The sequence below is a fragment of the Salvelinus namaycush genome, chromosome 2 (genome assembly GCF_016432855.1).
Source record: "Salvelinus namaycush isolate Seneca chromosome 2, SaNama_1.0, whole genome shotgun sequence".
Taxonomy (NCBI): domain Eukaryota; kingdom Metazoa; phylum Chordata; class Actinopteri; order Salmoniformes; family Salmonidae; genus Salvelinus; species Salvelinus namaycush.
In genome coordinates this window covers 31,326,586-31,354,456 of record NC_052308.1, presented here as the reverse complement: position 1 = coordinate 31,354,456, position 27,871 = coordinate 31,326,586, and positions in this window count along the sequence as shown.

The window sequence follows — 27,871 nt, the reverse complement described above, 5'->3', positions numbered from 1 at the left end:
GTTCTAATATTCTCCTGTAGAATGCTCTGCTCACTTAGTTTAGCTCAACGCTGATTGGCCAAATGCTCGATGGCTTCCCTTGCATTCAATGCTACGGGCGGCAACAATGTCATACTCTTCTTGACCAGACAGCATCAGACAGATGGGATAAAAATACAGAGACAGAGGGGCGCTGTTTCGTTCGCTCGGATGCTTTCTCTGGTGAGATACATTCAGCCCCTTGCGAATTGAAGGACATTTGTGACTCATTTCTGGAAACTAGGCGTATGTCACGTGTCACTACTTTACAGGAGAGGCATGTAAATGTAAACATTTATTTTTATCAAAATGCGTTTATCAAAATGCCTTCTGGAACATATGAACTTTGATGTGCCTTAATAACAAACTTGTATGCCATCTAGAAATACAAATACAATTGTTAAATTATGAGCCTAGTTGGTTTAGCCACAGAAATAGACAGGATCCTTCCCGCTAGCCATGATTGACTGAGATAATGGATGGGCTGGACATGCCGATAGATTAGTTTGGATTACTCTGCCATGTAGCACACTTCTGTCTATAACATGAGCTACTCGGTATGTGTAGGTAATCCTTTCTAACGAGGATATTAAAAAAAAAATCATAAAGAACTGTATAAGTGTTGCTAATGTGCCACTTTCTGGAGGACCAAGTTCGAAATCAGTGGAATGCCTGGTGGAAGCAGATTATGATAGCTAAGGAGATTGAGAAAATTCTGGCGTCTGATTGCAAATAATGCAGAGGGAGTCAAAAAGAGAACATACAGAAGAAGGCTGTTGTATAAAACACCTGTCTTCGGATTACATCTTTGGCATACGTGACAGAGAGGGAGAAGCGTTCATACATGCATATGGGTAAGAGAGTCTAGCTAGCTACATTTTTTTGTCAGAAAGTCATTTTTTATTGCAAGTTAAAGCATACTGTTAGCTAGCTTGCTAACATTAACTGGCTGGCTCGCTAGCTAACATTATGTGTACTATCTGGGTAGAATTATTATTCGTATCTCAGAGCCATTGCATTGCTAGTTGTAGCCTAATGTTAGCTAGCTAGCTAACATTGAACCTAGCTAGTTGGTTAGCTTTAGCTACCAGCAGATTAATGCAGGGTAGTAATGTTATGCGTTGGGATTTTGGTTCATTGTTAGCTAGCTAGCTAGCTACATTTCTAAACAAAAGACTCCACTATGCAAGTGACCATTTCACTGCACCGTTTGTATCCACTATGCAAGTGACCATTTCACTACATCTTCTGTATCATTTGCATGTGACAAATACATTTTGATTGTATTTGATATAGTGTGTGTTTACTAGAGACAGTAATGTGAAGAACAACATGACCTGCACCAAAGTCAAATTAGGATAGAACGTTAGGCCAATGATACAGTGTCCAAGTTCTAATATTCTCCTGTAGAATGCCCTGTTTTTATTTTGTCACACTCATAAGCGTTAGCTAGTTTCTCTAATTAGCTCGCCATTAACTTGTAAATAATGATCTTGTTGTGAGTTTATTTTACTGTAATAACGAATACAAATTAGCTAAAGTTAAGACGTTGTCAGCTATATGATATGGTAATTATTTGAACTGGCTAGCCAGCTAACTTAACGTTAGCTAGCTAGCTAACAAGCTAGAAATTAACCAAAACATTGATTAGAAAGTTGCTTTTAGAATGTTCATGATGTCACTGCGACAACTGTCTACAACGATGTTGATAGACATAGTATAAACTAGCCTTTAGTCTTGAAATCTTAGAACACTACCGTACTCTGTATAGCACATGACCTCACATGTGAATCCTTAAAGAGATGGGTGTGGCTAAGGCTCAAGAGGGTGTGAACAATACTGAATGGGTGTAGACAAAGAAGAGCTCTCCGGTAGGTGTACCAAAACGTTCAAAGGCCATTTTCTCAAAAGTGGAGTTACAAGTTTATCAACTTTCGAAGCAGAATTACTTTCCCATTGTTCCTCTACTGTAGTGTATAATATAAAAGTTTCCACCTCTGAGTCTATACTTTTATCCATTGTAAAAAACACTATTTAAAATGTTGCCACATAATACCGAATCGATCTGATCCGTCACATTTATGAAACACAGAGAGAGGAAAGATACATTATTTTGTATTATTATACTTTTTTATTAAAAACAATTATGATACAGTTTTGGGAGGAGCCTGGCTTCCATAAATACACACCACTGGAGAGAAAGACAATAGTTTAAAAGTTTTTAACAAATACATATTTTTTTTAATTAAGGAGACGCATCAGAGAGAGAGAGAGAGAGAGAGATAGAGAGAGAGAGAGATAGAGAGAGAGAGAGAGAGAGATAGAGAGAGAGAGAGAGAGAGAGAGAGAGAGAGAGAGAGAGAGAGAGAGAGAGAGAGAGAGAGAGAGAGATGGGGGGATAAAGCTAAGTAATAAAGCTAGCAATATTTCTTTGTATTTTTTTGTTCTTAGTTTACCTTTCACTTATGTAGCTAATGCAGCTAATTTAGCCTACTCCACAACCTGACTCGAACAGGGGGAATGCTATTTATGGAAGTTAGCTGGCTAAGGCTATCAAACATAGCAACTCAGCCAAGTTAAGGTAAGCTTTTGGTTTTATTGATTTATTGCCACCGTGATGTAACTGCTAAACTGCTTGCTGTACACCTTTGCGTGAATGTACACATGGATTGGATTGTGGGATTTCTAATGTTAGTTCTAGTTTGTTGACTATAACGTTAATATGGTGACAATGATGTAGGCTGTGTAGCGGTCATGGTATAAAGACAGCTCTTGTGTTGTGCACAAGCGAAAGGAAAAGGTGAAAGGAGGAGAGCGCGTAGATACAGAAAGGAATTATACAACAAGCAAAGTGATGATGCTGTATGTGGTTGCTATGAATGTGAACTGTGTGTGTGGGTGATCAGGGCCAGTTGTAACACCCTGATCAGTTTCACCTGTCTTTGTGGTTGTCTCCATCCCCCTCCAGGTATCACCCATCTTCCCCATTATCCCCTGAGCATTTATACCTGTGTTCAATGTTTGTCTGTTGCCAGTTTGTCTTGTCTTGTCAGGTCCTACCAGCGTGCTTTCCGTTTTCCTGTTTCTCAGGTGTTTGTTTCCTATTTTTCCCAGTTCTGATCAGTCTGCCTGCCGTTCCTGTACCTGCCTGACTCTGACCTGATTACGAACCTCTGCCTGCCCTGACCCCAAGCCTGCCTGCCGTTCCTGTACCTGCCTGACTCTGACCTGATTACGAACCTCTGCCTGCCCTGACCCCAAGCCTGCCTGCCGTTCCTGTACCTGCCTGACTCTGACCTGATTACGAACCTCTGCCTGCCCTGACCCCAAGCCTGCCTGCCGTCCTGTACCTGCCTGACTCTGACCTGATTACGAACCTCTGCCTGCCCTGACCCCAAGCCTGCCTGCCGTTCCTGTACCTGCCTGACTCTGACCTGATTACAAACCTCTGCCTGCCCTGACCCCAAGCCTGCCTGCCGTTCCTGTACCTGCCTGACTCTGACCTGACTACAAACCTCTGCCTGCCCTGACCCCAAGCCTGCCTGCCTTCCTGTACCTGCCTGACTCTGACCTGATTACGAACCTCTGCCTGCCCTGACCCCAAGCCTGCCTGCCGTTCCTGTACCTGCCTGACTCTGACCTGACTACAAACCTCTGCCTGCCCTGACCCCAAGCCTGCCTGCCGTTCCTGTACCTGCCTGACTCTGACCTGATTACGAACCTCTGCCTGCCCTGACCCCAAGCCTGCCTGCCGTTCCTGTACCTGCCTGACTCTGACCTGATTACGAACCTCTGCCTGCCCTGACCCCAAGCCTGCCTGCCGTCCTGTACCTGCCTGACTCTGACCTGATTACGAACCTCTGCCTGCCCTGACCCCAAGCCTGCCTGCCGTTCCTGTACCTGCCTGACTCTGACCTGATTACGAACCTCTGCCTGCCCTGACCCCAAGCCTGCCTGCCGTTCCTGTACCTGCCTGACTCTGACCTGATTACGAACCTCTGCCTGCCCTGACCCCAAGCCTGCCTGCCGTTCCTGTACCTGCCTGACTCTGACCTGACTACAAACCTCTGCCTGTCCTCGATCTGCCCTTTGCCCCGTGTTTATAATAAATTATTGAGAACTGTACTATCCGCCTTCTGTGTCTGCATCTGGGTAATATCCTGAGTTGTGATACCAGTGGTGTAGTGGAAGGTAAACGCAAGTAAATGCAGTTTTCCCAGGTTTTTTGGGGGAGTCAACAGTTTACCAATTTTTTGCAGAAAAATGTATTGAAAGTATAGGAAGAGTTACTTTTTTCACCGATACCGACGATCAGAGTTTACCCTTGTCTGTTTTTTTCCACCACTACATCACTGATCAGAGGTGTATTTATTCCACCAATTCTGTAGATAATACACATGTATTTGAACCTAGGTCTGGTGTGTGTGTTTTATTACAGGGCCTGTCTGAGTCTGTGTGTTGTGCTCCAGTTAACCCATTTGCCCCTGGCTCAGTTGCAGAGATGTGGGCCTCACCTCTCCAGAAACCCCAGCAGTCACGTTCTGAGACTAGAGCACGGCCGCAGCCAGCCACAACCATGATGTCTCCCCTCCAAGCACTGGAAAAATAGAAAAAACACCACAATAAAGGGGAACGGAAAAAAACATTTACTTCTCTGGAGACAATTAATGGCCTTTTTGTTTCCTGCTTGGTTTCTGGTTTGTAAACTCCCATAAAAACGACCCCGGTTTCCCTGTTTGTCTAAGAAAACACACTTGAGTAAGACTGTTATGCAATAATAGACAATTGTTAGAAACAATAACACATGCAGAACATATCACATCATTGTGTAGTCTATTTTTGTTTGTAAAGGGAAGCCTATGTGGTATCAAAGCCAAAGAACCTTTGCATACAGTGAGAAATCACATGTAGGAATACAGTACATGTTGTACAGTGCCCAACCGAGGTAACATATTTCGAGTCACACAGAGACCTCCTCAACCCAAGCATGGGAAGTTATGGAATGAACACATATGGAGAGGAGATCCATGCATTCCTCTATGCCCCTGCTGCAAAAAGAAGCTATTGTCCGTGTGTCACTAAGTATTCGTTCCATACAGAACCCATTCAGAAGCCTACAGCTCTGTGTGTGTGCTCAAACAGGGAAGGCTCAAACTGTAGGACATTCTGTTTAGAGAGAGACAAATATTCACACTCTCCCAGACACACAAACAGTCACCAGAATCCTCAGATACTTTCTCTCTCCAAAACACACAGACACTGAGGGGTACAATCAATAAACCAGCCTCCTCTGCCTAGTTCTCATGTCTTCATACACATCAGGACCTAGTTCAGCAACCATACTCTATCACTTTAAACATTCCCTCTCCAATCACAACATATAAAGCCTCACTAACAACCATATGCCGCTATACCATCCATTGAGAATCTGTGACCTATTCAACACAACATCTTAGCGTAAGCGTGGAATGTGACTCATGATACATGTAGAGCCCTTACCTCCTGTTGCGACTAACACAGCCATTCACTTTCAGACTAGTGAGAACAGAGCAGAACGCCTGCTGACCTGCCCACAAGCTACTGTGGAACAAGCAAGAAACTGCACAGTCCAGACCGTATATCTGTAAACTAACATGCCTGGCTAAAACGGGCTCATGTGATTAGAATGTAAAAGGGTGAGAGGGAGAGCCATAACCTATAAATGTTTTGGCACACAGGAAATGTCTTTACTGGGGGACTGAGGGGGAGCGGAGCAACTTCTGCCTCGTGGTCAGAGAGAGGAGTGGAAAGGAGTGGAGTGGAGGATGTTTGAGCTGAGAAAGGAAGGCTGCATGATGGTGAAACACCACAAGGATGTGAGAGAGGGAAATCGCAGCCTGGTCCCAGATCTGTAGTGCTTAAAGTTTCACCAACAGGTCTATCATTCTCATGTATGGCCTGCCTGACAACGTTAGTCAGAGGAGTGGACTAAATACAAATGATGTACCCACTGACTGTATAGGTCTTGGAACAGGCTGGTAGAAAAGTGTGGGCTAACTGCAATGATGACGTTAGCCTACCCCAAGCCGCACAATGGGTCATTCTGGCAAGCAGGAAGCTGAAGTCAGAACAGTGACCTTGATAAGTTGTTTTTCTGTCGCGGACCACAGCATGGCCGTGTCACTGTTCCCCACCATGACTCCAGAGAGAAGACCCTTGCCACAGTCTCCAGTCTCCAACAAAGGGGCCATTTTTTCAGACCCAGACACGTTGTGTTGAGGTGACAGGCAAGGGACAGGCACTGTGTGGTCTCAATGTACTCAATGTGCTCTCACTGACCCACTTCCTCCTGCTCTGTTCTCTATGACATTCTGACTTCCTACAGCATTTCATCATCCCCTCAAACTGTGAAGCCTCTTTAGCTGAAACAGTTGAAGCGAATGGAGTTACAATATAACCTAATTTGTGAAAATTATTCACTTTGTTCCTGGCAAATGTATGGTTGCTTCTCAGACTGCTGATCAGAGCATATTCATCACTCTATACTTTTCTAATGTCGATGTACTCTTGTGTGACTGGCTAGTGTTTTACCCTTGGTCTGTCAGTGTTAGAGCACAGTTTGCTATATGAGGGAAGAATCTGTTAAATGACCTCCTGCCTTGATATAGAGCAGAGCTGAGTAAATATCAATTTAAATGGCTTTAGTCGTTCATCTTAATTTATCCACCGCCTTTGGTAGGCCTACTGGTTGTACTGCCTTTAAAACAGTAAAAGAGGTGATTTTTTCCAAACAGATGGCATGACAAAGATCTCCTATTGAACAGAAGGTTTACATAACTCATCACAAGGCTATCACACTGCCCTTTGCATTGATGTAACATTTGGTTTCACGCAGACCTTGTGCTTGTGAATTTGATCGTGGTTGGTGCAGGGTTATCTAGGGCAGCCTGTCCAATGTTATTGTGTTATAACACGGCAAGCCTTACGTAAAAAATAAGAAAAGTTGTGTTATTTCAAAGGTCAAATGATCATTTGCTGGACCAGATGATTCAAGTTAAAGTAGAATCCTATCAGGCTAACTTCATGGTCACTGATCATGAGCAGTGTAGGGGAAGCTACTCTGAAAATATAGTTTATCAAGCTACCAATTACTTCTCACTGAAAGAAGTTAAGCTGCACTATACAGTAGCTACCGTTAAGAAAAATATGCACTGAGTGTACAAAACATTAGGAACACCTTTGTAATATTAAGTTGCACCCCTTTTGCCCTTGGAACAGCCTCAATTCGCCAGGGCATGGACTCTACAAGGTGTTGAAAGCGTTCCACAGGGATGCTGGCCCATGTTGACTCCAATTTTTCCCACAGTTGTGTCAAGTTGGCTGGATGTCCTTTGGGTGGTGGTCCATTCTTGATACACACAGGAAACTGTTGAGCGTGAAAAACCCAGCAGAGTTGCAGATCTTGACACACTCAAAGCCTGGAACCTACTACCCTACCCCATTCAAAGGCACTTCAATATTTGTCTTGCCCATTCACCCTCTGAATGGCTCACATACACAATACATGTCGCAATAGTCTCAAGACTTAAAAATACTTCTTTAACTTGCCCCCCCCCACCCCCTTCATCTATACTGATTGAAGTGAATTTAACAGCTGACATCAATAAGGGATCATAGCTTTCACCTGGACTCACCTGGTCAGTCTATGTCATGAAAGAGCAGGTGCTCCTAATGTTTTGTACACCACAGAGCATCATTAGGGGGAAATCATAGAAAAGGCTGCTAATCAGAGAGCGGTTTGCTGCCGGCCTGGCCCGTGTGTTCATAGAGCCAACTCAGAGACAGATGGCGAGACCCCCAAGCCCACTCTCCTGCACCTGGACCACTGTTGATTTAAACAGAGATGTCAGCTTGTAATGGAGACCGCATGACTAAGTGACTAGCCTAGCGCTACTGATAGAGTCAAATATTAAACTCACACACACACAGTTCAAACACACTCTCCCAGAACTCAATACTATAGCGCGATAAACAAGTGACTAACCTACAGTATACTGAGTAGTTTCAACAAGCAAAATAACCACAATTCATTACTTTTGTTAGTTATGAGTTTAGATTTTCTTGTTGTTTATCTCAGCAATACACAGATACAGTATCAAGCTAAATGCCACTAGCCTCTGTGTAGAAAAACAAAACAAAAGAGTACTCATGACCTGAATTTCAGGTCCTAACGTTTTCTCGGTTTAAGCTGCCAGTTGCCGTTGATCGACAATGTGAAGTCAATCGAAGCAAAAGTGAAACAGGTTTGGTGGCACAAGACAATAAGAGAGATGCCATGTGTCATGAAACACCTCACCTAAGAGTACTGATAAACAAATCCCACCGCATTCACAGCCCAGTGGCCTATCTATGAGTCCACTCAACGCACAATAGTGGGCATTTACAAGTACTTAAACCAATCAATGTAATGGAGATAACACCTTTATATGAAGTGACCCAGGCTATCCATGACTAGTCAGTCACGGGATGGTTAATGTTGTCCTGCTCAGATCTAATGATGCACTCTTATTGAGTTCATTTGATGACATTATTTGAAAATAGATTTGCGTTAATGATTTCTGTGGGCTAATCTAATTGCGAGGTAAACCCTGGCCTGCCAGGCCCAGCCAGCCTCAACCCCTCACATGCCACACCGCACAGCACAGTACAATACAATACCCAGTACACAGGGCACACAATAGCCACAGGTCTGTTTTCAGATATAATCGCACCAGGCTGCCAAACACTCCTATACACAGTTGTCTCAGAAACCATCCCATGTCCTAGGAAAACCACCCTACTGAGGGAATATATTGGATTTCCCCCTAGTGTCTGTGTATGAACTGTCAGTGGGTCACATGATCATGTGAACGGAGGCTAACTGGGTGAGTAAGACTGAGTCAGGGAACAGACCAGACTGCTCGGTGTGAGCCAGCCAGTAGCTGTCCCGGGCAACGCCACAAGCTACAGTTAGTTAGCTCTCTATGCCACAAGGCACAGCAGCGAGCCATAGCGCTCTAAGTGGGAACTCTCATCAGACAGTCAACTGGCAGAACCAGTTCAGCTGTTTAGCATAACGGAGAAAAGTGACAAACGTCATGCAGCGTGGGAAACTGTGTAACGGTGTCATAACCATTACTGTCACCTCGACAAGGAACCTTTTGCTTTTGAACGTTGGTTGTAAGGCTTGCATGTTTGTAACTGCACTTGAAATGGATGCATGTGCATAAACACACATGCATTAGCACACACACACACACACACACACACACACACACACACACACACACACACACACACACACACACACACACACACACACACACACACACACACACACACACACACACACACACACACACACACACACACACACACACACACACACACACAAATGTATCGAAAGAGGTCGAGAATCAGATAATGGTGGTGTTGAATGCCTGTTTTGTCTTTGATGACCATGCCGGACATGTTTGAACTATGATGCCAGGTCACTCAGCTCACAGCACCAGTGATGCTGCAGGGCAGGACTGGACAACTGTCCTCACATCTGACCACACAGACTAACCACTGTCTGACTAATCACCCTGACCACAGGGCACTGACCCCCTGACCCCCGTGTGATAGTCATCATCCAGCCATTGCAGCCACCACCACTCCCCCGCTGTGCTCAAAACAAAAACGAAAAACTGAAGTCCTCTTTCAACTGCAGAAACATCCAGCCTTTCATTTAGTCACTTTTACACCTTCCCACTACATTTGCATGTATATTAGTCTGGAATGAGTGAGTTTGTGGCAGTGGAGGAGAGACTGTCATAGCCGAGCTGAAAGTCTGACTCGGGCCTGAGCTGCAATTTAAACAGTACAGCAAAAACAACTCCTGGTTCTCAGCAATATGCCGTTGCCTCAAAACTCAACAATCTTCTGACGGATGGACACAATGCTTCTCTACTGAGTTCAGACTGTACTAGTTCACACTATAGTTCCCATGCACTAACATATTGACTTGATCTTAAAGCCATTCATTAAACACTGCCATCTAATCTGGAGTCAATCGTCACTCTTTATTTTCTATCTAGGCTGTCTCAACCCCGTATGTGCTTACACACGCATACATTAGGCCAACAGGTCAAATAAGCCCTGATAATACTAGTGTTTATACAGTGGAAGTCAGGCCGGATTCTTGGCTGGTTTTCAGGGAATGTGTTGCTCTGACTAATGCGTGTCACTCTGTGCAGATCAAATACACACACACGCCTGATCGCAATTAAGATCCTCACATTCACATTCCTGCTGAGTGTTCAACCTGAGCCTAACAACACGCTCTGTTTGATTTGTAGAACTAAAACCCAAGCATAACCAACAACCCATGATTCCAGAGAAGCTATGTTTTTCATCCTCTTTTAAATAACATCTTAAAATAACCAACAAGCGATGGTTTTCAGTGAAAGGCTTTGTTATTGCAGCAATTTGTCAATCTTCTCCGTGGCTTGTCCCGACGGATTGGTTTAGACTCGGGTTTGATGAATTCACCTCCCGAAAACAGAGTCCACAGAAGTCATTAATTCTCTTAATGTGTTGTCTTTCACCTGTTTTTACATTACCAACAGTCTTGGCTTGCAGATAATCTATTTACACGTTTTGTAAGGGGAAGAAAGAAATAAAACTGGTAAAAGCCCACATATGATGCTAATCCTCACAGGCTGCTATGATGTAAGAGGTTGCTGCTAGGTTTTGATGATTAGGCTTCATGTCAGTATGTGCTGACTCTATCTCAATATAGACCATGTAATTGCTGTGTTGTAGGTGTTGATTGCTTTATTTAACCATAACTGATTACTCGACAACAGTGCCTTTTCCCTGGTTTCATGTTTAGCCAGCATAACCGCGAAAGATAAATTATCCTCATCTTTCTTATTTAATCAAAAGAAGCATAGGGGAAATAACATAGTAGGCCTACTCTGAAATCCCACAAATCCTAAGAATTGTTTTTCTACTAACTGTGTGTTTCTATGCCTTGGAACACTACTTCCCTGAACAAAGTTACTTGAGGTACAGTGTGTCTGCACACAATCCCAGTGATGTAGAGGGAGAGGGGTTTTCCCTCTGGTCTCCCACCACAGCTTCAGCTCCAGACCTCTCCTCTGTCCCCTGGCTGCAGCTGTGCCTCACTCACTCCCTCATCGCATTACGCCAAAGGAAACCACAGTCGCTGGCCACATAGTTTAAATATGCATCATCATCTGTACTTCAGTGGGAAAGTGCATGGGGCTGCTGTCTCTGATTAGCCCCTAAGTTCATTTTTACATTGGCATGCGGCAGCTCTTTCACCCAGCCGAGGGGGAGAACAGTGCACCTCTTTGTGTGCGCTGCCCTCTCCCCCTCGGCCCGGCCCCACGTGGGATCCTCCTAATGGGGTTGATGTGATCACGTTAGTCCCTGGCCTGGCCCCGCCTCCACTTCCTGCCTCTCTGAAGCTCAGCAGGGCTGCAGGACGGTGGTCCTCTCTCTGGTCCTGAGTGAAATGACACAGGGCTCAGAGAGGAGAAGGGCTTTCATCAAATCATATCAAATTGTATTTGTCACACGCGCCGAATACAACCTTACAGTGAAATGCTTACTTACAAGCCCTTAACCAACAATGCAGTTTTAAGAAAAATAACTGTTAAGTAAAAAATAGATAAGTATTTTTTTTAAATAAAAGTAACAAATAATTAAAGAGCAGCAGTAAAATAACAGTAGTGAGGCTGTATACAAGGGGTACCGGTACAGAGTCAATGTGCGGGGGCACTGGTTAGTCGAGGTAATTGAGGTAATATGTACATGTAGGTAGAGTTAAAGTGTCTATGCATAGATAATAAACAGAGATTAGCAGAAGCGTAAAGGGGGAGGGGCAATGCAAATAGTCTTTCATGTACCATCATCAGAGACATATAGACATAGACACAGGACCATGGTCGCCACTTCTCCTTCTCCAGTCCCTGATCAGGGCCATGTCACCCCACTGGTCTCGCTCTCTCTCTGGGGACAGACTCCTCCTCCCCACCACAGACGTTAAACTACCCTACAGGCTGGTATTTACCCACCAAAATAACTCCAGAAATAAACTGCGCATAGTTCTTCTCTGACAGTTTAAATGGTGTTGAAACTCTGTGGGTGAATGACGACCAATGCTATATTTGACCCCAGCCTGGACAGTTAGAGCTTTTAGTATTATTATTATTTTGTATTTTTTGTATTTGATTAAATAGTTTCTAGTACTTATAGACTAAGTGAAGGTATATGAGCCATCACTCCTCCTTGGATACATACTATCAGTCTCAGTGATGGCCTGTAGAGAGGTCGTTTGGTGCAACATCTGGTTTGGGGTGAATCTCTTTGGTGTTTACCAGAATCTGGAAGGGGCCACATCAGTGGGCCTGAGGATGAATCAGAACAATGAGGGAGCCAGTAAAGGAGTCTGCCGGCATGGGGCTAACGACCGGTCGACCTGGACCACAGGAAGTGTGGCTCCTCTTGACCCCTGACCCTTGAGGTTATGTGTGCCCCTCTGTCTGCTCTCTGAGAGGGCGGGTGCCGGCTTGCCCACATGTGGCACAGAACGCTGGCCACACCCTTAACCCTGTACACTCTGTTCAACTGGACATTTATACCAGGGATGAGTCCTTTCAGTCCCAGGGATCTGCTACCTCTCTTTTTCCCTGTACACTCTGCTCAACTGGACATTTATACCAGGGATGAGTCCTTTCAGTCCCAGGGATCTGCTACCTCTCTTTTTCCCTGTACACTCTGCTCAACTGGACATTTATACCAGGGATGAGTCCTTTCAGTCCCAGGGATCTGCTACCTCTCTTTTTCCCTGTACACTCTGCTCAACTGGACATTTATACCAGGGATGAGTCCTTTCAGTCCCAGGGATCTGCTACCTCTCTTTTTCCCTGTACACTCTGAAAGTCCTCACCAGCCCGCTTACTACTGTGTCACACCCTCAGGAGCTCAACACAAAGCCCAGCCCACTTCCACTAACCTGGGTCAGTCACAGAACAGCTGACATCATCACCTATGATCTCCCACACAGGAGCTACTGTCAACAGAGATAAATTAGCATTATTGTGTTAATTTTTTATGACAATTGTATTGAATCAGGGAGAATATTGTCATTGCAGAAAATGATGCACTAATTCACAATTCAATAACAGTGATATCAATGGTGTGCAGTGGCACAATATATGTAGAGAATATCCCCTCAAAATGTGTCTGTTAGGAGAGCAATGTGAAGGGAGGCACTCTTCCTCTCCTGTGTTAGGCCAGTCGGAACACAAGGTCTGCCAGTTAACACTGCACAGAGAATTAGTCTGGCAGCAGTCTGACTGAACTGTCTGTCTGTCTGTAGATGAGACTTCTCTCAATTAGCTCACAGCAGATGTCCCAGTGATTGAGGACATCAATAGAGTCACAGACTTAGCATCAATGTTACCTGGCGTTTTATAACAGTGGGCCAGCCTCTGTTGCTGGTCAAAGGGACAGTAGCATATTAGCGTTTGCTCCTAACTGAACGAGTGGCTAGAAGTGACAGGAAATAGAGGAGCAGAAGTGACCACTGTAGAGAGACTCAATCACACTCCCCAAAATAATTGAACCCATTATGACACAAAGGGATCAACCAAGCAAGGCTTTCATAGGGGGAGCTCTGGTGTGTGAGAGAGAGTAGTCCTCTGGGATGTTCTGGAGAGGATAGCAGGCTGATATCAATGAGAAGGTATGGGGCTGAAGAGAGCAGAATGATATCAATGAGAAGGTATGGGGTTGAAGAGAGCAGAATGATATCAATGAGAAGGTATGGGGTTGAAGAGAGCTGGCTGGTATCAATGAGAAGGTATGGGGTTGAAGAGAGCAGAATGATATCAATGAGAAGGTATGGGGTTGAAGAGAGCTGGCTGGTATCAATGAGAATGTTTAGGGTTGAAGAGAGCTGGCTGGTATCAATGAGAAGGTTTAGGGTTGAAGAGAGCTGGCTGATATCAATGAGAAGGTATGGGGTTGAAGAGAGCTGGCTGTTATCAATGAGAAGGTATGGCGTTGAAGAGAGCTGACTGGTATCAATGAGAAGGTATGGGGTTGAAGAGAGCTGGCTGGTATCAATGAGAAGGTATGGGGTTGAAGAGAGCTGGCTGGTATCAATGAGAAGGTATGGGGTTGAAGAGAGCTGGCTGATATCAATGAGAAGGTATGGGGTTGACGAGAGCTGGCTGATATCAATGAGAAGGTATGGGGTTGAAGAGAGCTGGCTGATATCAATGAGAAGGTATGGGGTTGAAGAGAGCTGGCTGGTATCAATGAGAAGGTATGGGGTTGAAGAGAGCTGGCTGGTATCAATGAGAAGGTATGGGGTTGAAGAGAGCTGACTGGTATCAATGAGAAGGTATGGGGTTGAAGAGAGCTGGCTGGTATCAATGAGAAGGTATGGGGTTGAAGAGAGCTGGCTGGTATCAATGAGAAGGTATGGGGCTGAAGAGAGCTGGCTGGTATCAATGAGAAGGTATGGGGTTGAAGAGAGCTGACTGGTATCAATGAGAAGGTATGGGGTTGAAGAGAGCTGACTGGTATCAATGAGAAGGTATGGGGTTGAAGAGAGCTGGCTGGTATCAATGAGAAGGTTTAGGGCTAAATGGGACTGTCTGGGGCGGAGGAGGACGTTTATTGCAGTCAGACAGACTGATGCTCCAGGTCTATATAAGGGGATGGCACTTGTCTTGAGCAGCCTTGTCTTGAGCAGTGAATATAAACAACCCAATTTACTACAAGTCCTCCCTAGAGATGGAAATGTTTACAGCGGCCTGCCAAAACAATACCATGGGAGGAGGACACCGAGAGGAAGATATGGTCCATTCTTCATCCAACACTATGTTGGTTAAATATGACAGCTGCTTCTTGTAACCACACCATGCCATACATGTGATGACATGCATCTTAACGTCAGTTAATAATCCTTCGAAGTGTGTAAAATATATACCAAACCGATGATTTAATGCAGTAAGAATGTAGGGACTAGGCTCTGGAAGTGTTCCAAATATGTGATTAAAAAAAACAATGTTATAATGCTTCACCACTGCTTAGAGACATAGTACCTGGCCATGGTGAAAATGAAATCTTCTACATTCTACTCAAACTACAGTATTTCCTAAGGGCGTATTCCGTTCACTTCCTGGTCTCTTCTTATGTTACACAACCGGACCTGCTGTTCTTTTCCCTCTCTCTCGCATCAATTCATACACAATGAGCCCTTTACCTTATTAGCCGTAAGGTAGCCCTTTCTGCAGTCAAATGACCAAATCAACCTCTAGTGGCCTCATGGGTGAATGTTATTCATATTTTTCATCATTTCATAATCAATAAAAAAAACGTTTAACTGTTTTGTTATTTTTCAGTCTTCTGTGATGTATGTAAAGTGTAATATTGGGACGCAAACTCCAAATTGAATACATTTCAACTCTATATCTGACATGGTACAGGTGTCTTCTTTTTGTAAATCCATAAACATGTGTGTGAGGTGTATACTTTTGTTTCAAAGTAGATTTGTTTAAGACTACCAAGAAACACTCTGTGTGACCCTGATTTAGCCCACTGCAGTAAAATGTTTAAGGTTGCATTTTGAGTGGAACATCCCTTTAATTGTGTAGCCCAAAAACTGTGGTGAACAACGGAATCTTATTTGACCAAAGTGCCTGAGTGGAACACAGCTGGACCTCACCAAATGGCTCCAAACCCTCTTACCCTGCCCCCCTGACTCCTACCTGTCTCTCATTAACATTTCTCCATGTGGTCCTCAAACCTAATGGTGTATCTGCAGCACTGGGAGGAAGCTAATCATGTTCACACTGCAGGCTGTCTGCAGGCCAGCAGCCCTCCAATCAGCATAATTGGCACCAGATTGCAAGCTAGCTAGAGGGGCAAGTCAGAGCACTGCTCTACCTCTCCTCACCTCTCTCATCTAACACTACCGTACAGTATATCTGCAGAACAACACCCAGAGAGGACCCTCTGACATTCACCCTGACATAACCCATTAGTAAAACAGAAGACAAACAGCATACATTTGTATTGAATAAATCAATTGCATGCTGTACATGCTCTCTCCACTGTCATGGAGATGGAGTGTCAATAAACAGAGACACAGTTGAAGACTGCTGTTGCCTTTCACCAAGTATAAACACAGACATTCTGTGTGGTACAACAGTACTACAGCAGAGCTGTAATATCAGGACAGTGTTAACTCTGACCCAGCCTCCCTCTCTGAGTGAGCTCCAATACTATGTTTATGTTGGTAAGGGGGTCTGGACCCTCCTGTAGCCCACTGTTGCCTACCTGCAGAGGGCAAATACCAGAGGGGTGGGCTGGGGGGCTAATGGAGAGGAGGGGGGGGGAGCAGTTGTCTGGGACATAGGGAGGGAGATGGGTGCCCTGTGATGCACGCCAGGGGTTTGTGAGTCCCGTGTGTCCTCTCTGTCAATGGTGGGCTAGGAACACGCTGATCCCCTACTGACTGCATGCAGAGAAAGATACAGGACACACACGTCTAAACAGTGCACCTAGATCGAAGTACAGCAAGAATGATGACAACATAGAATTGTAACGCATGAATTGCATCAATGCTCTCTATGCATATGTGATCCAACGGGAATGTGATAATATTACAATTATAATATATTCTATAATATTATTATAATGCACTACTAACCATTTTCAGCTGGCTGATTCAATGTGTGTGTATGTGTGTTAATACATCTACAGTATGTGTGTAAACCATGGCTTGATTATGCTCTTGTAACACATGAGGATCTGTGAAACTCACTCCTCAGCCTGTGTGTCGCCCTTGTGTGTGCTGTTGAAGAAGCCCTTTTTCCAATGGCGCAATGGGTTGTAACGCTTCACGAGGGTGGTCACGTTTGTGGTCTTGAGTTGAGCTGATCAACAGGGAAGCGGTACTTGCTAAGCAAGCAGCGTGACATTCTTTACACTAGTTCATATCAAGGGTGCTCCAGAGTACTGCTGATCCTCAAGCCGAGACTAGTTCTTTATAGCTGTTCATAGAGCTCTGTGTTGGGCTGTGGAGCAGCCTCTTCCCCGCTCTCCTTCCCTGACACGAGGGTGCGGAGAGCAGAGGAGAGAGGAGGGGATTGGGTCTCGCAGTTAACACCTTCTCCCTGGATCCAGGCCCACCTAATCACTGCCACATGCCCTCTCTCTCTCTGTCTGCCTTCTGTCTGTTCTCTGTCTGCTCTCTGTACACACTATTATGGATGGAAAATAAGAGAGATGGGAAATAGAGAGAAATAAATACACCTTGAAAAATGTTTGTGTAATTGAGTTTTATTCTGCATTTAAATTCGGTTACATAACATCATCATACTGTCTGAGGACAATAATGTCACGCCCTGACCGTAGAGATCCTTTTTATGTCTTTATTTTGGTTGGTCAGGGCGTGAGTTTGGTTGGGCATTCTATGGCTGGTGTTCTATGTTGTCTATTTCTTTGTGTTTGGCCGTGTGTGGTTCTCAATCAGAGGCAGCTGTCTATCGTTGTCTCTGATTGAGAACCAATTTTAGGTAGCCTGTTTTCACACTTTGAGTTGTGGGTGATTGTTTTCTGTTTAGTGTTTTTCGTCACCTTACAGGACTGTTCGTTTGTCGTTTTTGTTGTTTTGTTCAGTGTTCAGTTGTTTTATTAGGGTAGTGAACACTTACTACGCTGCACCTTGGTCCTCCTCTCCTTCTCCCGACAACAATCGTGCCAAATAAGCAATTATTTATTTATTTAACCTTTATTTAACTAGGCAAGTCAGTTCACAACAAATTCTTATTTACAATGATGGCCTACCCCGGCCAAACCCGGACGACGCTGGACCAATTGTGCGCCGCCCTATGGGACTCCCAATCACAGCCGGATGTGATACACAGTTTCCCCGAAACAAGCTTCATATTAGGTAAGACATTCAAACATAGTATTGCTGTTGTGTGGTGAGCAAAGGATGTGAAGTGTGATGATGTTTATGCCCGTAGTGCCACTACACAGTGTCACACATTTAGAGAATTCAATACACCACCCTGAAAATGGATGACATATGCAGTATGTTATTGCCATCACAGAACAGTATCGTCACTACTTTCTCTCCAACTGTATGTGCTTTTCTAGAATGTGACTACTCAATTAGAGATACACACATACCACACACATTTGTACAAAGCACAACTTGCATTGAGAATCTATCCTTATTAATCTCAATGACTTGCTTTCTAGCTGTTAAATGCGACATTTTCTTCCCTTGTTGCATCAGATCAGTATAAGTGCTGTCTCTAAATCACACACAGACCACAGCTCCGCAGCACTACCAGATGGAGGTCACGGTCAGGCAGTGAAGAGACTGGGCTGTGGTGGTGAGAGAACTGAGCTGCACAGTCCATCTCCGCTCTCCAGTGCTTTATCACTGGGCTCAGCCAAGAACAGCCTCCTCTTTGAACTCAACAAACATCTGTTTCGCCTCAGTGGACGTCTTCATGTTCAAATATAGGCAAGAGGGACAAAATGATACAGAGCATACATTCTTTCCCAGCTGCGAGTTGCAGCATACACCCTTGCAGCCCCAGCCAAATTGCTGGGTGTCATTCTGGCAGCGCCCTTGTGGAGAGAATATGATGGGAGGGTGAACTCTCTCCCACTAACCCCAGTTTAGCGCTCCCAGGCTGGATGTTAAGAGGCCTGTGAACACCTTCTCTATCTCCCACAACCAGAGCGAGAGAGAGCTGGGAAAAGTCACCTCACCCTCCCTAAAGACATAGCTCTCTCCTGTGGTCTCTTATGTCCCCAATTGGAGGCCGCTCACACAAACACACACACATGCACTCGTACGGGTTGCACACAGGCACGCTAACACACACACACACCATGCACGCACACGCACACACTCCACACACTTGGAATATGGAGGTGATCTGCAGCTATTGGAGGGTGGAGAGAATCGTGTTGTAGTTGATCTATGATTACATTTAAGTTAAGTTATGGGGTGCTAAAAAACCAGGACCCAACTTGTGGGATGTTTTGAGAGATTTAGTTTGCCCTGCTACAGCCTCCTGGTTTGAGACTGTGGATTATAATACACCCACATCTGCCTCTGTTTTCCAAGACCCCTTTCACCTGCCTGGTTGCTAGGAGACCCACGGCTTGTTAAGAACACCTGCCCAGGTAAGTTGAGGCCTGGGCCACCGGCAGACGGGACAAAGGCTTTGAAGAGGGCCAAAAGTAACACGCAGCGGCGCAGAGGAATCAACTGAAAGGAGAGAAAAGGAGAGAAAAGGCTGTAAATGAGTGGAGGATTAGTCATGGAGAAATAGAACACCAAGGGAATGTGAAATCATCCTGCATCAACGGCAGCACAAACACAACGAACACAGAAAAGTTGGGACAAGTTACTCACACAGGCAGCCCACAAGAAAGTTTACTTTTTTATTCGATGACTGTAGGGTTTTGGATGCTCCATGCTTCCCATACTCAAACAAAACAGTCCAGAATGTTGCAGTAGAGCACATACAGCAGAGAGTTGTGTTTATATTTATGAGCTCTCATGCTGGAGCGGTTTGCTTATGTTTTGTTGGTGAATCTCAATGAGCTTCCAGCTGCATAGCCTGCATACTTTTAGCATCCTCAATGAAAAAAGTGTCATATTCAACCATAACTGTCAAAATTCACCCCTGACTCTACAGTATGTGGTGGAGTTAGTTTTTCATGGCCTGAAGCACCAGGTGGATGGAGATGTCACTTAAGGACCAATGGAACAGCCTCAAATGAGCAAACTCCACCCACCCAGGGCACCAAGCCATGCAAAACAAACTAAACCTATGTTTTGGTTAATAACAATGTGTCCATGTGCCTTTCTCTATGCATCAGAGTTGTGTGTGGCTTGGAATACTTGCTCCTCCCTTAGGATCAAGCAGATGCACGATGTTCTCTTTGCTTTGTTCATGTATTCGTGGAAGAAATGGCCTGAGGTAAACACATGAACAGTCTGGTCCTCTGGGAGCCTGCTGCTGCCTCAGTATGGGGGATCCTCTTCCTGGCACACTTCCCTTGACCTCAGGGTTTATCATCATGGTAATCCTGACTATGGCCTCTGTGAGGAATGGCCCAATGGCTACTGGGTAATATACCTGGCCTGGGCCTGGCTGAAATGACCCTTCTGCTGGGCTGTGGTTGGAGGTGAGCTGTTGGGATAGTCTTTTGGTGTGGTAGCAGACACTCTGTGTTATGTCTGTATGCCTCACAATGGGATTAGGTCATCTCATCTCAGGGCTAGCTAGCCAACGTTAACATGCCCGATATAGCCCCCAGACCTTCATTATTTTCTTGTGGTAACCGCCATCCCTCGTAAAATTCAATAATGATCCAATGAGATCTACATTTTCCTCAATTAATACCAGCGCTCCATAAAATGCCTTTCTAGTTAAAAATCCATGTGCCTCACACACAAACATTGTGACATCAATAAAGCAATAAAATCAAACATAGCAAAAATCACAAACAAACAATGCTATAAATCCCCTCCATGTGGTGCTCAAAATGGGTTCTTTCTCCACCAGAGGTAAATTCAGCTAGGAGGGAACACTTATACAACATTTCGGGGAACTACTGTATCCCTCTGACATGTGAGTGAGTGCTCCATTGCCAATTCTTATGTAACTGGCCATTCCCTGTTCCCCATGTGATGCCCTATGCCTTATAAAACGCTCCATCCAGCCTCCACCAGATATCACAGCAGCAGCAGCATGGTCCCATGGTCCATCACATACACTATTCATTAGACTTATCTGTCAACACTGCGTGCGGTGCCAGTTCGCCAGAGCCCTCTGTGTGTGTGTGCGTGTGTGTGTGTGTGTGTGTGTGTGCGCGTGTGCGCACGTGTGCGCATGCGTGCGTGCATGAGTATGTGTGTCTGCTGGGTGCTGCAGGAAGTCTATGTTTGGGTTGACGCCAGGGTCAGTTAAGTTTTTCCTGACAGTTTTATATACCCAATAGATGACTGGGTATTTGCACTCCGGGGCTCCGATGTTAACTCCCTCCGGCTGAAGGGGATGAAGGTTTGAAAGTGTTGTCTCCACTATTTATGTTAAGGCTGAGTCTGGTCCATGTGCACAGGGCTCTGCCTGGACCCCCGCCGCACTGCTGAGGCTTGGGTGTCTCCTCCCTGGCTCCATCTACCCCTCCCGGCCCCTGGCTGTTGACATTTGAAAACCCAAACTGCATAGTAAAATGTGAGCAGAACACAGGAAAGCATTGGCTGTAGACGTGCGAGAAGAGGAAGAGAGAAAAAACACAGTCATAAAAAAGTGAAATAATGAAGGAAATAAACCCCCTCCCTCCTATCAGATGAGGCAGATGAGTTTCAAAGCAGGAGAGGCTGAGAGTGGTTTCAGCTGAGCCTGGGATCATAGTCAACTGTCAGCGAAAATCTGTTTCCAATAGGAGTGCTTCCTGTGAGGGCAGGAAATGGCCCTCCTTGCTGCGGGGAACCAACAAAGCAGGCCTGTAAGGGGCGACCTTGAAACTACTGCTTCCCTCTGCTCCCCTCTGTCCTGGAGCCCGCCGCACCACAGGATATTCCATTAGGCCACGAAGATGCAGGGCTCCAGGCTGCGACCATTCAGTCTCATTTTGTGACCCTTTGACTTGGCTGTGAGAGTTACATTTTTTATTGGTCACATCAGTGGGAGCTGCACATTCTACATGGCCACCTTGCTCAAAACGTCCTATTTTTTTAAAATGATATTGCGGGGACAACACAGCTATATGCAGTACGTACAGTATATTGAACAAAAAATTATAATCTGAAAATTCTGGACCCCTAATTGTCAACCCAAAATGCATGACAATCACTGGATTAGGTTGAACATTAAACTATTTTGAATCACAACATGAAAAGATGATGAAACAACTTATTTATTGAATACCATATCCGTAGTCTATTACACTTTTTAATAAAGGCCTGGTGACAAACTTAGTGCCACCAGGGGAAAACGTTAGTCTGGAGCCCTGAGAGGGGTTCAGATTCAGCTTGGCCCTAGGAATGTTGGAGGCTGCTGTGTGTGAGCATCCCAACTCCAGGTATCACCCCAGAACACTAAGGACATCTACTGTTGGTCTAAAATACATGGAGCTTTGCTGAAGTACACTGAAACCACTAAGCTACTTTATGTTACCTCTAAATACATATTCACTATGCATTATTAAATAAGATATTTTGAGAATTACATTAGATCTATATTTTTACAGTGAAATATTGCCTCCAAGCACTCACATCCACTCTAAGGAAAGAAGAAGGGCATTGAATTTCTGTATTGAGCGCAAAGAAGGATTCAAATGTCATATGAGGAAACCCCTCGAGTCTACTCAAATCCCCCTCCTCGCCCCATGCAGGCCCCTGCAGAAGAGCATCCAGACTCATATTCCAGATTTAAAAACCACTTGCGTAACACAATATCCCCAATGGACAATCTGGCCATCTTACCCACCACATACCAAAACAGGCTTCAAGGCTCTGGGCTGAGAGAAGTTGAGAGGAGCGGATATGACAGGATTGTTCTGCTACTTACATCACTCAGCTCCAATATACGTTTACAATGAGTCCTAGAGAGCCAACTTTTCTCCAGAGAAGCAAAAAACAAGACTATCAAACACACTGTGTCAACCTGCATTTTAGCTTAAGAAATCAACACACAATGGTGACCTCAATGTTTTCACAGTCAGAGTGAATCACATCATGCAGCAGGCTTGCTGCAGAGTCAACACAGAAGCTATAGCTCAAGTCATGAATGGAAAAGAGCAACAGCCTTCACAGTGGAGGGCAGTGGAGATGTTTTCAGTGGTGTGCAACACGTCTGCTCATGCAGACCACACAATAGCCATGCTCAACTGACTCATCATTTGTAAATGTGAAAACAATCTGAATGATTTCTTACGATAGGCTACGTCTGTACTGAATGAAAGAATGCCACCAAAAGCATAATCAAAATGTTTTGAATGAATTCATTCGGCTTGTAAAACCAATGTTTCATAAAGCCCTTCAAAGGGAAACACACCATGCCACACATAATGAGAACACACCTGGACAGTGGGCAGTGGGCACACAGTGACCCTTTTTTATGACAGCTGGCTGGCTGTGGCTCTATAGGGCCCCATCCTGTTCATAACATAAGACAATGCAGCGGGGAAGGAAGGGCTTTTCTAATTTAGACCGAGTGTGTTGGGTGACACAGATCAACACAACTAACCCCTGTCTTTCATTACAAACAGCCCTGGTCCGTTAATTATCCTTTTCTCTCACGTTTAACTTTATGGCTTCTTGCACTCTCCTGAAGGGTTGACCCTGGGGTCAAGCCACTGTGGGCTAAGAAAGGCCTGGGTCAACCTTGCCACTCAAACACTTAATGTGCCGTGTCCACAGTCTCCACACAGACTGGCTGTTGGCAGTGTTTGTGTTGGTCACTTCTCTCAGGCATGTAGACAGTGTCAATGAGTCTCTCAGTGTTAGAGAAAAACACTGAACACCAGAGTATCTATCTATCTATCCTTCCTGGCAGCTCCTGACACAGCAGATGTATTGTAGAAACCCTGTGCTCAAACACACAAACATACACACTATGTCCTCCATACAGAATAATATATATTTTACCTCTGCCAGGGAAGAACGTAAATCATGTGTAACTCCATGACTGTAAATGTAAAGAATCCCCCTAATGCACAATACATATGTCTCAAGGCTACAGTTGGGATAGCTGTGCTTAGTTGTACAGAGATGGAAATACCCCTAAACACTAAAAGCTCATTTCAGGTTGAGCAGGCATATGCAGTGTATACGGTGAACATTGCCTTTAATTGTCTATTGCGCTATAAAGCTGAACTTCCGCAATATGGATTGAATAGAGCCCCTAGCTTGTTTATGGATAATTATGACTTTGTGGAAGTCATGACAATGTATTCCCTTAAACCTCTGTGACACTTAGAGACAGTCTGTCCAAGGTTGCTCTTGAACTAACAACACACAATTCAAACCAACCGTCCCTCCCCTCTGTGTATAAATGAGTGTGTGACCCTCTGACTGTCTGCTTTTTGATTGATATGTAATGAGTACCAGGTGAGTGTAAGCTAGCCCCCTAGTGCGGGGTCGTCAGTGGTCACAGAGAGGGGTCAGTCTCCTCCGGGGGGGAGTAGAGGACCTAGTGGGCCTGAAACACTGGGGGTCATGTTTCAATTGGATCACAGCTCTACCTGTCACAGAACACACTGATGTGTCATGTGACCAGAAGTCTAATCAGTCTTTCAGTTTGGAGTTTTACGACATCAAACCCTCTCTATCTCCCCCATCTATCACACTCTCTCTCCTAGACACGTGTTCAATCTTTATGTTTCTCTCCATCTTTCATCACAGCACTCAGTTTTCCAACAGTCTGATCTATGCGATCTCACACCTTCTCTCATCTGGTTCATGAAAGCTCAATGGATCTTTAAGACTGAAGTAATAAAGGATGTTAGTGATGTACTGATTGACTCTTAGATACACTGCTCCACTAAACTGAGTTAACCCCTTCAATCTTACTGCTGAGGGTGTGTGTGTGTGTGTGTGTGTGTGTGTGTGTGTGTGTGTGTGTGTGTGCGCGCGTGCGCGTGCGCGTGCGCGTGCGCGTGCGCGTGTGTGTGACGGTGCTGACTAGGAAGCCCTCTAGACTAATGGATGAGCACTGGACCAGGTAACAACTGGTAACCAGATGCTGCAAGGGGCATCTTGTCCCATGAAGAGGATGGCAATGATGATTACATAAGTGTTCCCCTTCATCACGATGTTGGTCATGGTGTCATCTAACTTTGGTCTGTCAACAGCGTTTTCCTCACAAGCAGGGCTCATCCAGTCTTTCACTCAATTTCTCAGGCTTGCACTCTCAGTCAACTTGGGATCCACTTGTGTAAATGTAGAATACATCAGATGATCGTACTCTAGTATCTAAATCACTGACACTAAACAGAGCTCTGTGTATACTCACTATCACAGTGCTTCACTGCTTCCTGTCCTGGCAGGTTTTTCATGGGAGTTGGAGCTCAATACTATTATCAAGAAGATAAAGCATTACAGTATAACAGTAGTTAAATCCTCACAGGTATGTAGTCACTGATGGCAATGCTCATCGTAAGCCCAGAGTGCTACATCACACTGATATGAACCCATTATTACAAAGGAGATGATTGTGGACTACAGGAAAAAGAGGACTGAGCACGCCCCCATTCTCATCGATTGGGCTGCAGTGGAGCAGGTTGAGAGATTCAAGTTCCTTGGTGTCCACATCACCAAGAAACTAACATGGTCCAAGCACACCAAGACAGACGTGAAGAGGGCACGACAAAACCTATTCCCCCTTAGGAGACTGAAAAGATTTGGCATGGGTCCTCAGATCCTCAAAAGGTTCTACAGCTGCACCATCGAGAGCATCCTGACTGGTTGCATCATTACCTGGTATGGCAACTGCTCGGCCTCCGACCGCAAGGCACTACAGAGGGTAGTGCGAACGGCCCAGTACACCACTGGGGCCAAGCTTCCTGCCATCCCGGACCTCTATACCAGGCGGTGTCAGAGGAAGGCCCTAAAAATTGTGAAAGACTCCAGCCACCATAGTCATAGACTGTTCTCTCTGCTACCGCACGGCAAGTGGCATCGGAGCGCCAAGTCTAGGTCCAAGAGGCTTCTAAACAGCTTCTACCTCAAGCCATAAGACTACTGAACATCTAATCATCAATAATCGCTATTGTTGTTGTACTGCTGCTCTTTAATTACTTTCTACTTTTATGTCTTGTTTTTGTCTGCATTTTTTAAAACTGCATTGTTGGTTGGGGGCTCGTAAGTAAGCATTTCACTGTAAGGTCTACACCTTCTGTATTTGGCGCATGTGACTAATAAAATTTGATTTAATTTGATTTGACTATTAATATAGTCAAAGTTCTCACAACATGGATCCTGTTTTATGGAGAGTGAATACATGGGACTAAAAAGGCAATTTTCAGCACCAGGGTTAAGTAGATATCCCCTGGTATCAGAGTCAACTAAAAACAGCACTGTTAAATAATTACAGTGATTAATCCAACATAAACAGACAGAGACTTCAGGATCTAGTCTCTGTGAGCTTAATCAGGGATCTGGGATGAGCTGAGAGAGAGCGAGAAAGAGAGAAAGTAATGGGCGAGTGGGCCTTATGTAGGGTACATGTCTCAATGAGTGTTTACCCTCGAGTGTGTACCATATTTTTATGTGGCAAAGTAACTAAAGTATGTATGGTGGGTGCTGGGGAGAGGTTCCTGCTCCAGACTGGGTGTCTAAAGGGTGGGTGCACAAGCCTGACCCCTGTCTTGCCAAAGCCAGAGTGGGCTTCCAGCCTCCAGAGAGTGTCTGGGTGTCCATGGGGGGATGGGTGGCATCTTGTCGAAGCGAGTGTGCTGTTTTGCAGAGAGGTTTGATGCGCTGGCCATGGCTCTGGCTCTCTGGCTGTCTGGAAGAGGAGAGGAGTGGAAGATGGGGGAGTGAGCCGAGCGGGCAGCCAGTTAAGCCGTGGTTTCCTGTGTGTTTTATTTAATGTGCAGATCAGCTCTAGGGCCCGTTTCCTGTGTGTGATGGGTGCCAGGCCCAGGGGTCAGACCCACAGACAGCCCCCAGCACTGGGGCCCACTGCCATACAGACGCAGCGAGCACCAGCCAAGTGTCTGTGCACGCGCACACACACATGCATGCCATGCAGAGACAAAAGCACACCCTTTATGGGTTTAAAAGTTTACAGCACTGGAGAGCGCAGAGTCAGATGAGAGGGAAGTTATAATCTGTCTCTCTCTATTTCTCCCTCACCAGCACTCACTCCCCTGACCCCACTGCTAACACTGGGCAGAGATCCAAGACTTACGGAGCCTTCAAACATCTGGCTGCAGGGCTCACCACCAGGTGTGTAGCCAGACATTACATAAAGATGGTGAGCAAAACATAAATGCTGATATTATACAAAACGTTTTTTCAGGGCCATTTTTAGCATTCAGAAGAGTTTGTTTTGGTGGGAGGTGAAAAGCTGAGGATTGCTTACAACAGTTCAGTGGTTCAGAGACTGTGTTTGAGCCTCCTGCGCAGGGCTCTGTCAACATGCCGTCTGGACAAACAGTATGTTTGACTGTATGTTTTGGTTGTGTGGGTGGGAGTGTTGGACTGTGTGTATCAGGGTCAGGCCTGGGGTTCTGGTGAAAAGACCGTACTCACGCAAACAGAGGATGTTTAAACACAAGGAGTAGGAGTCTCAGAAAAGAGAGGGGCAAAGAGAGGGGGTGGGAGGGAGAGAGAGAGAGAGAGAGAGAGAGAGAGAGAGAGAGAGAGAGAGGTGAAGTGAGGTGGATGCAGGTGATGGTGAGCCTCAGACAAGCTCAGACACACTGACTGAAACTGTGACGCATAGAAGGCGTCTCAAGGGGGTATGTGTCAGCACGTGAGCGGCACACTGCACAAGAATGCACACACAGTCAGTAGTATGAAAATGATTTGTTAATTTGTGCTCTCTCTTACATTTAGACACAAATTATTTTTGTCTATCAATAATGACAAGCCACCGGGGTCTGACAAGTTGGAAGGGAAATTACTGGAGGTAATAGTGGACGATATTGCCACTCCTATTTGCCATATCTTCAATTTAAGCCAACCAGAAGGTATGTGCCCTCAGGCCTGGAGGGAGGCTAAAGTTATTCCCCTACCTACCTAAGAATAGCAACGCCC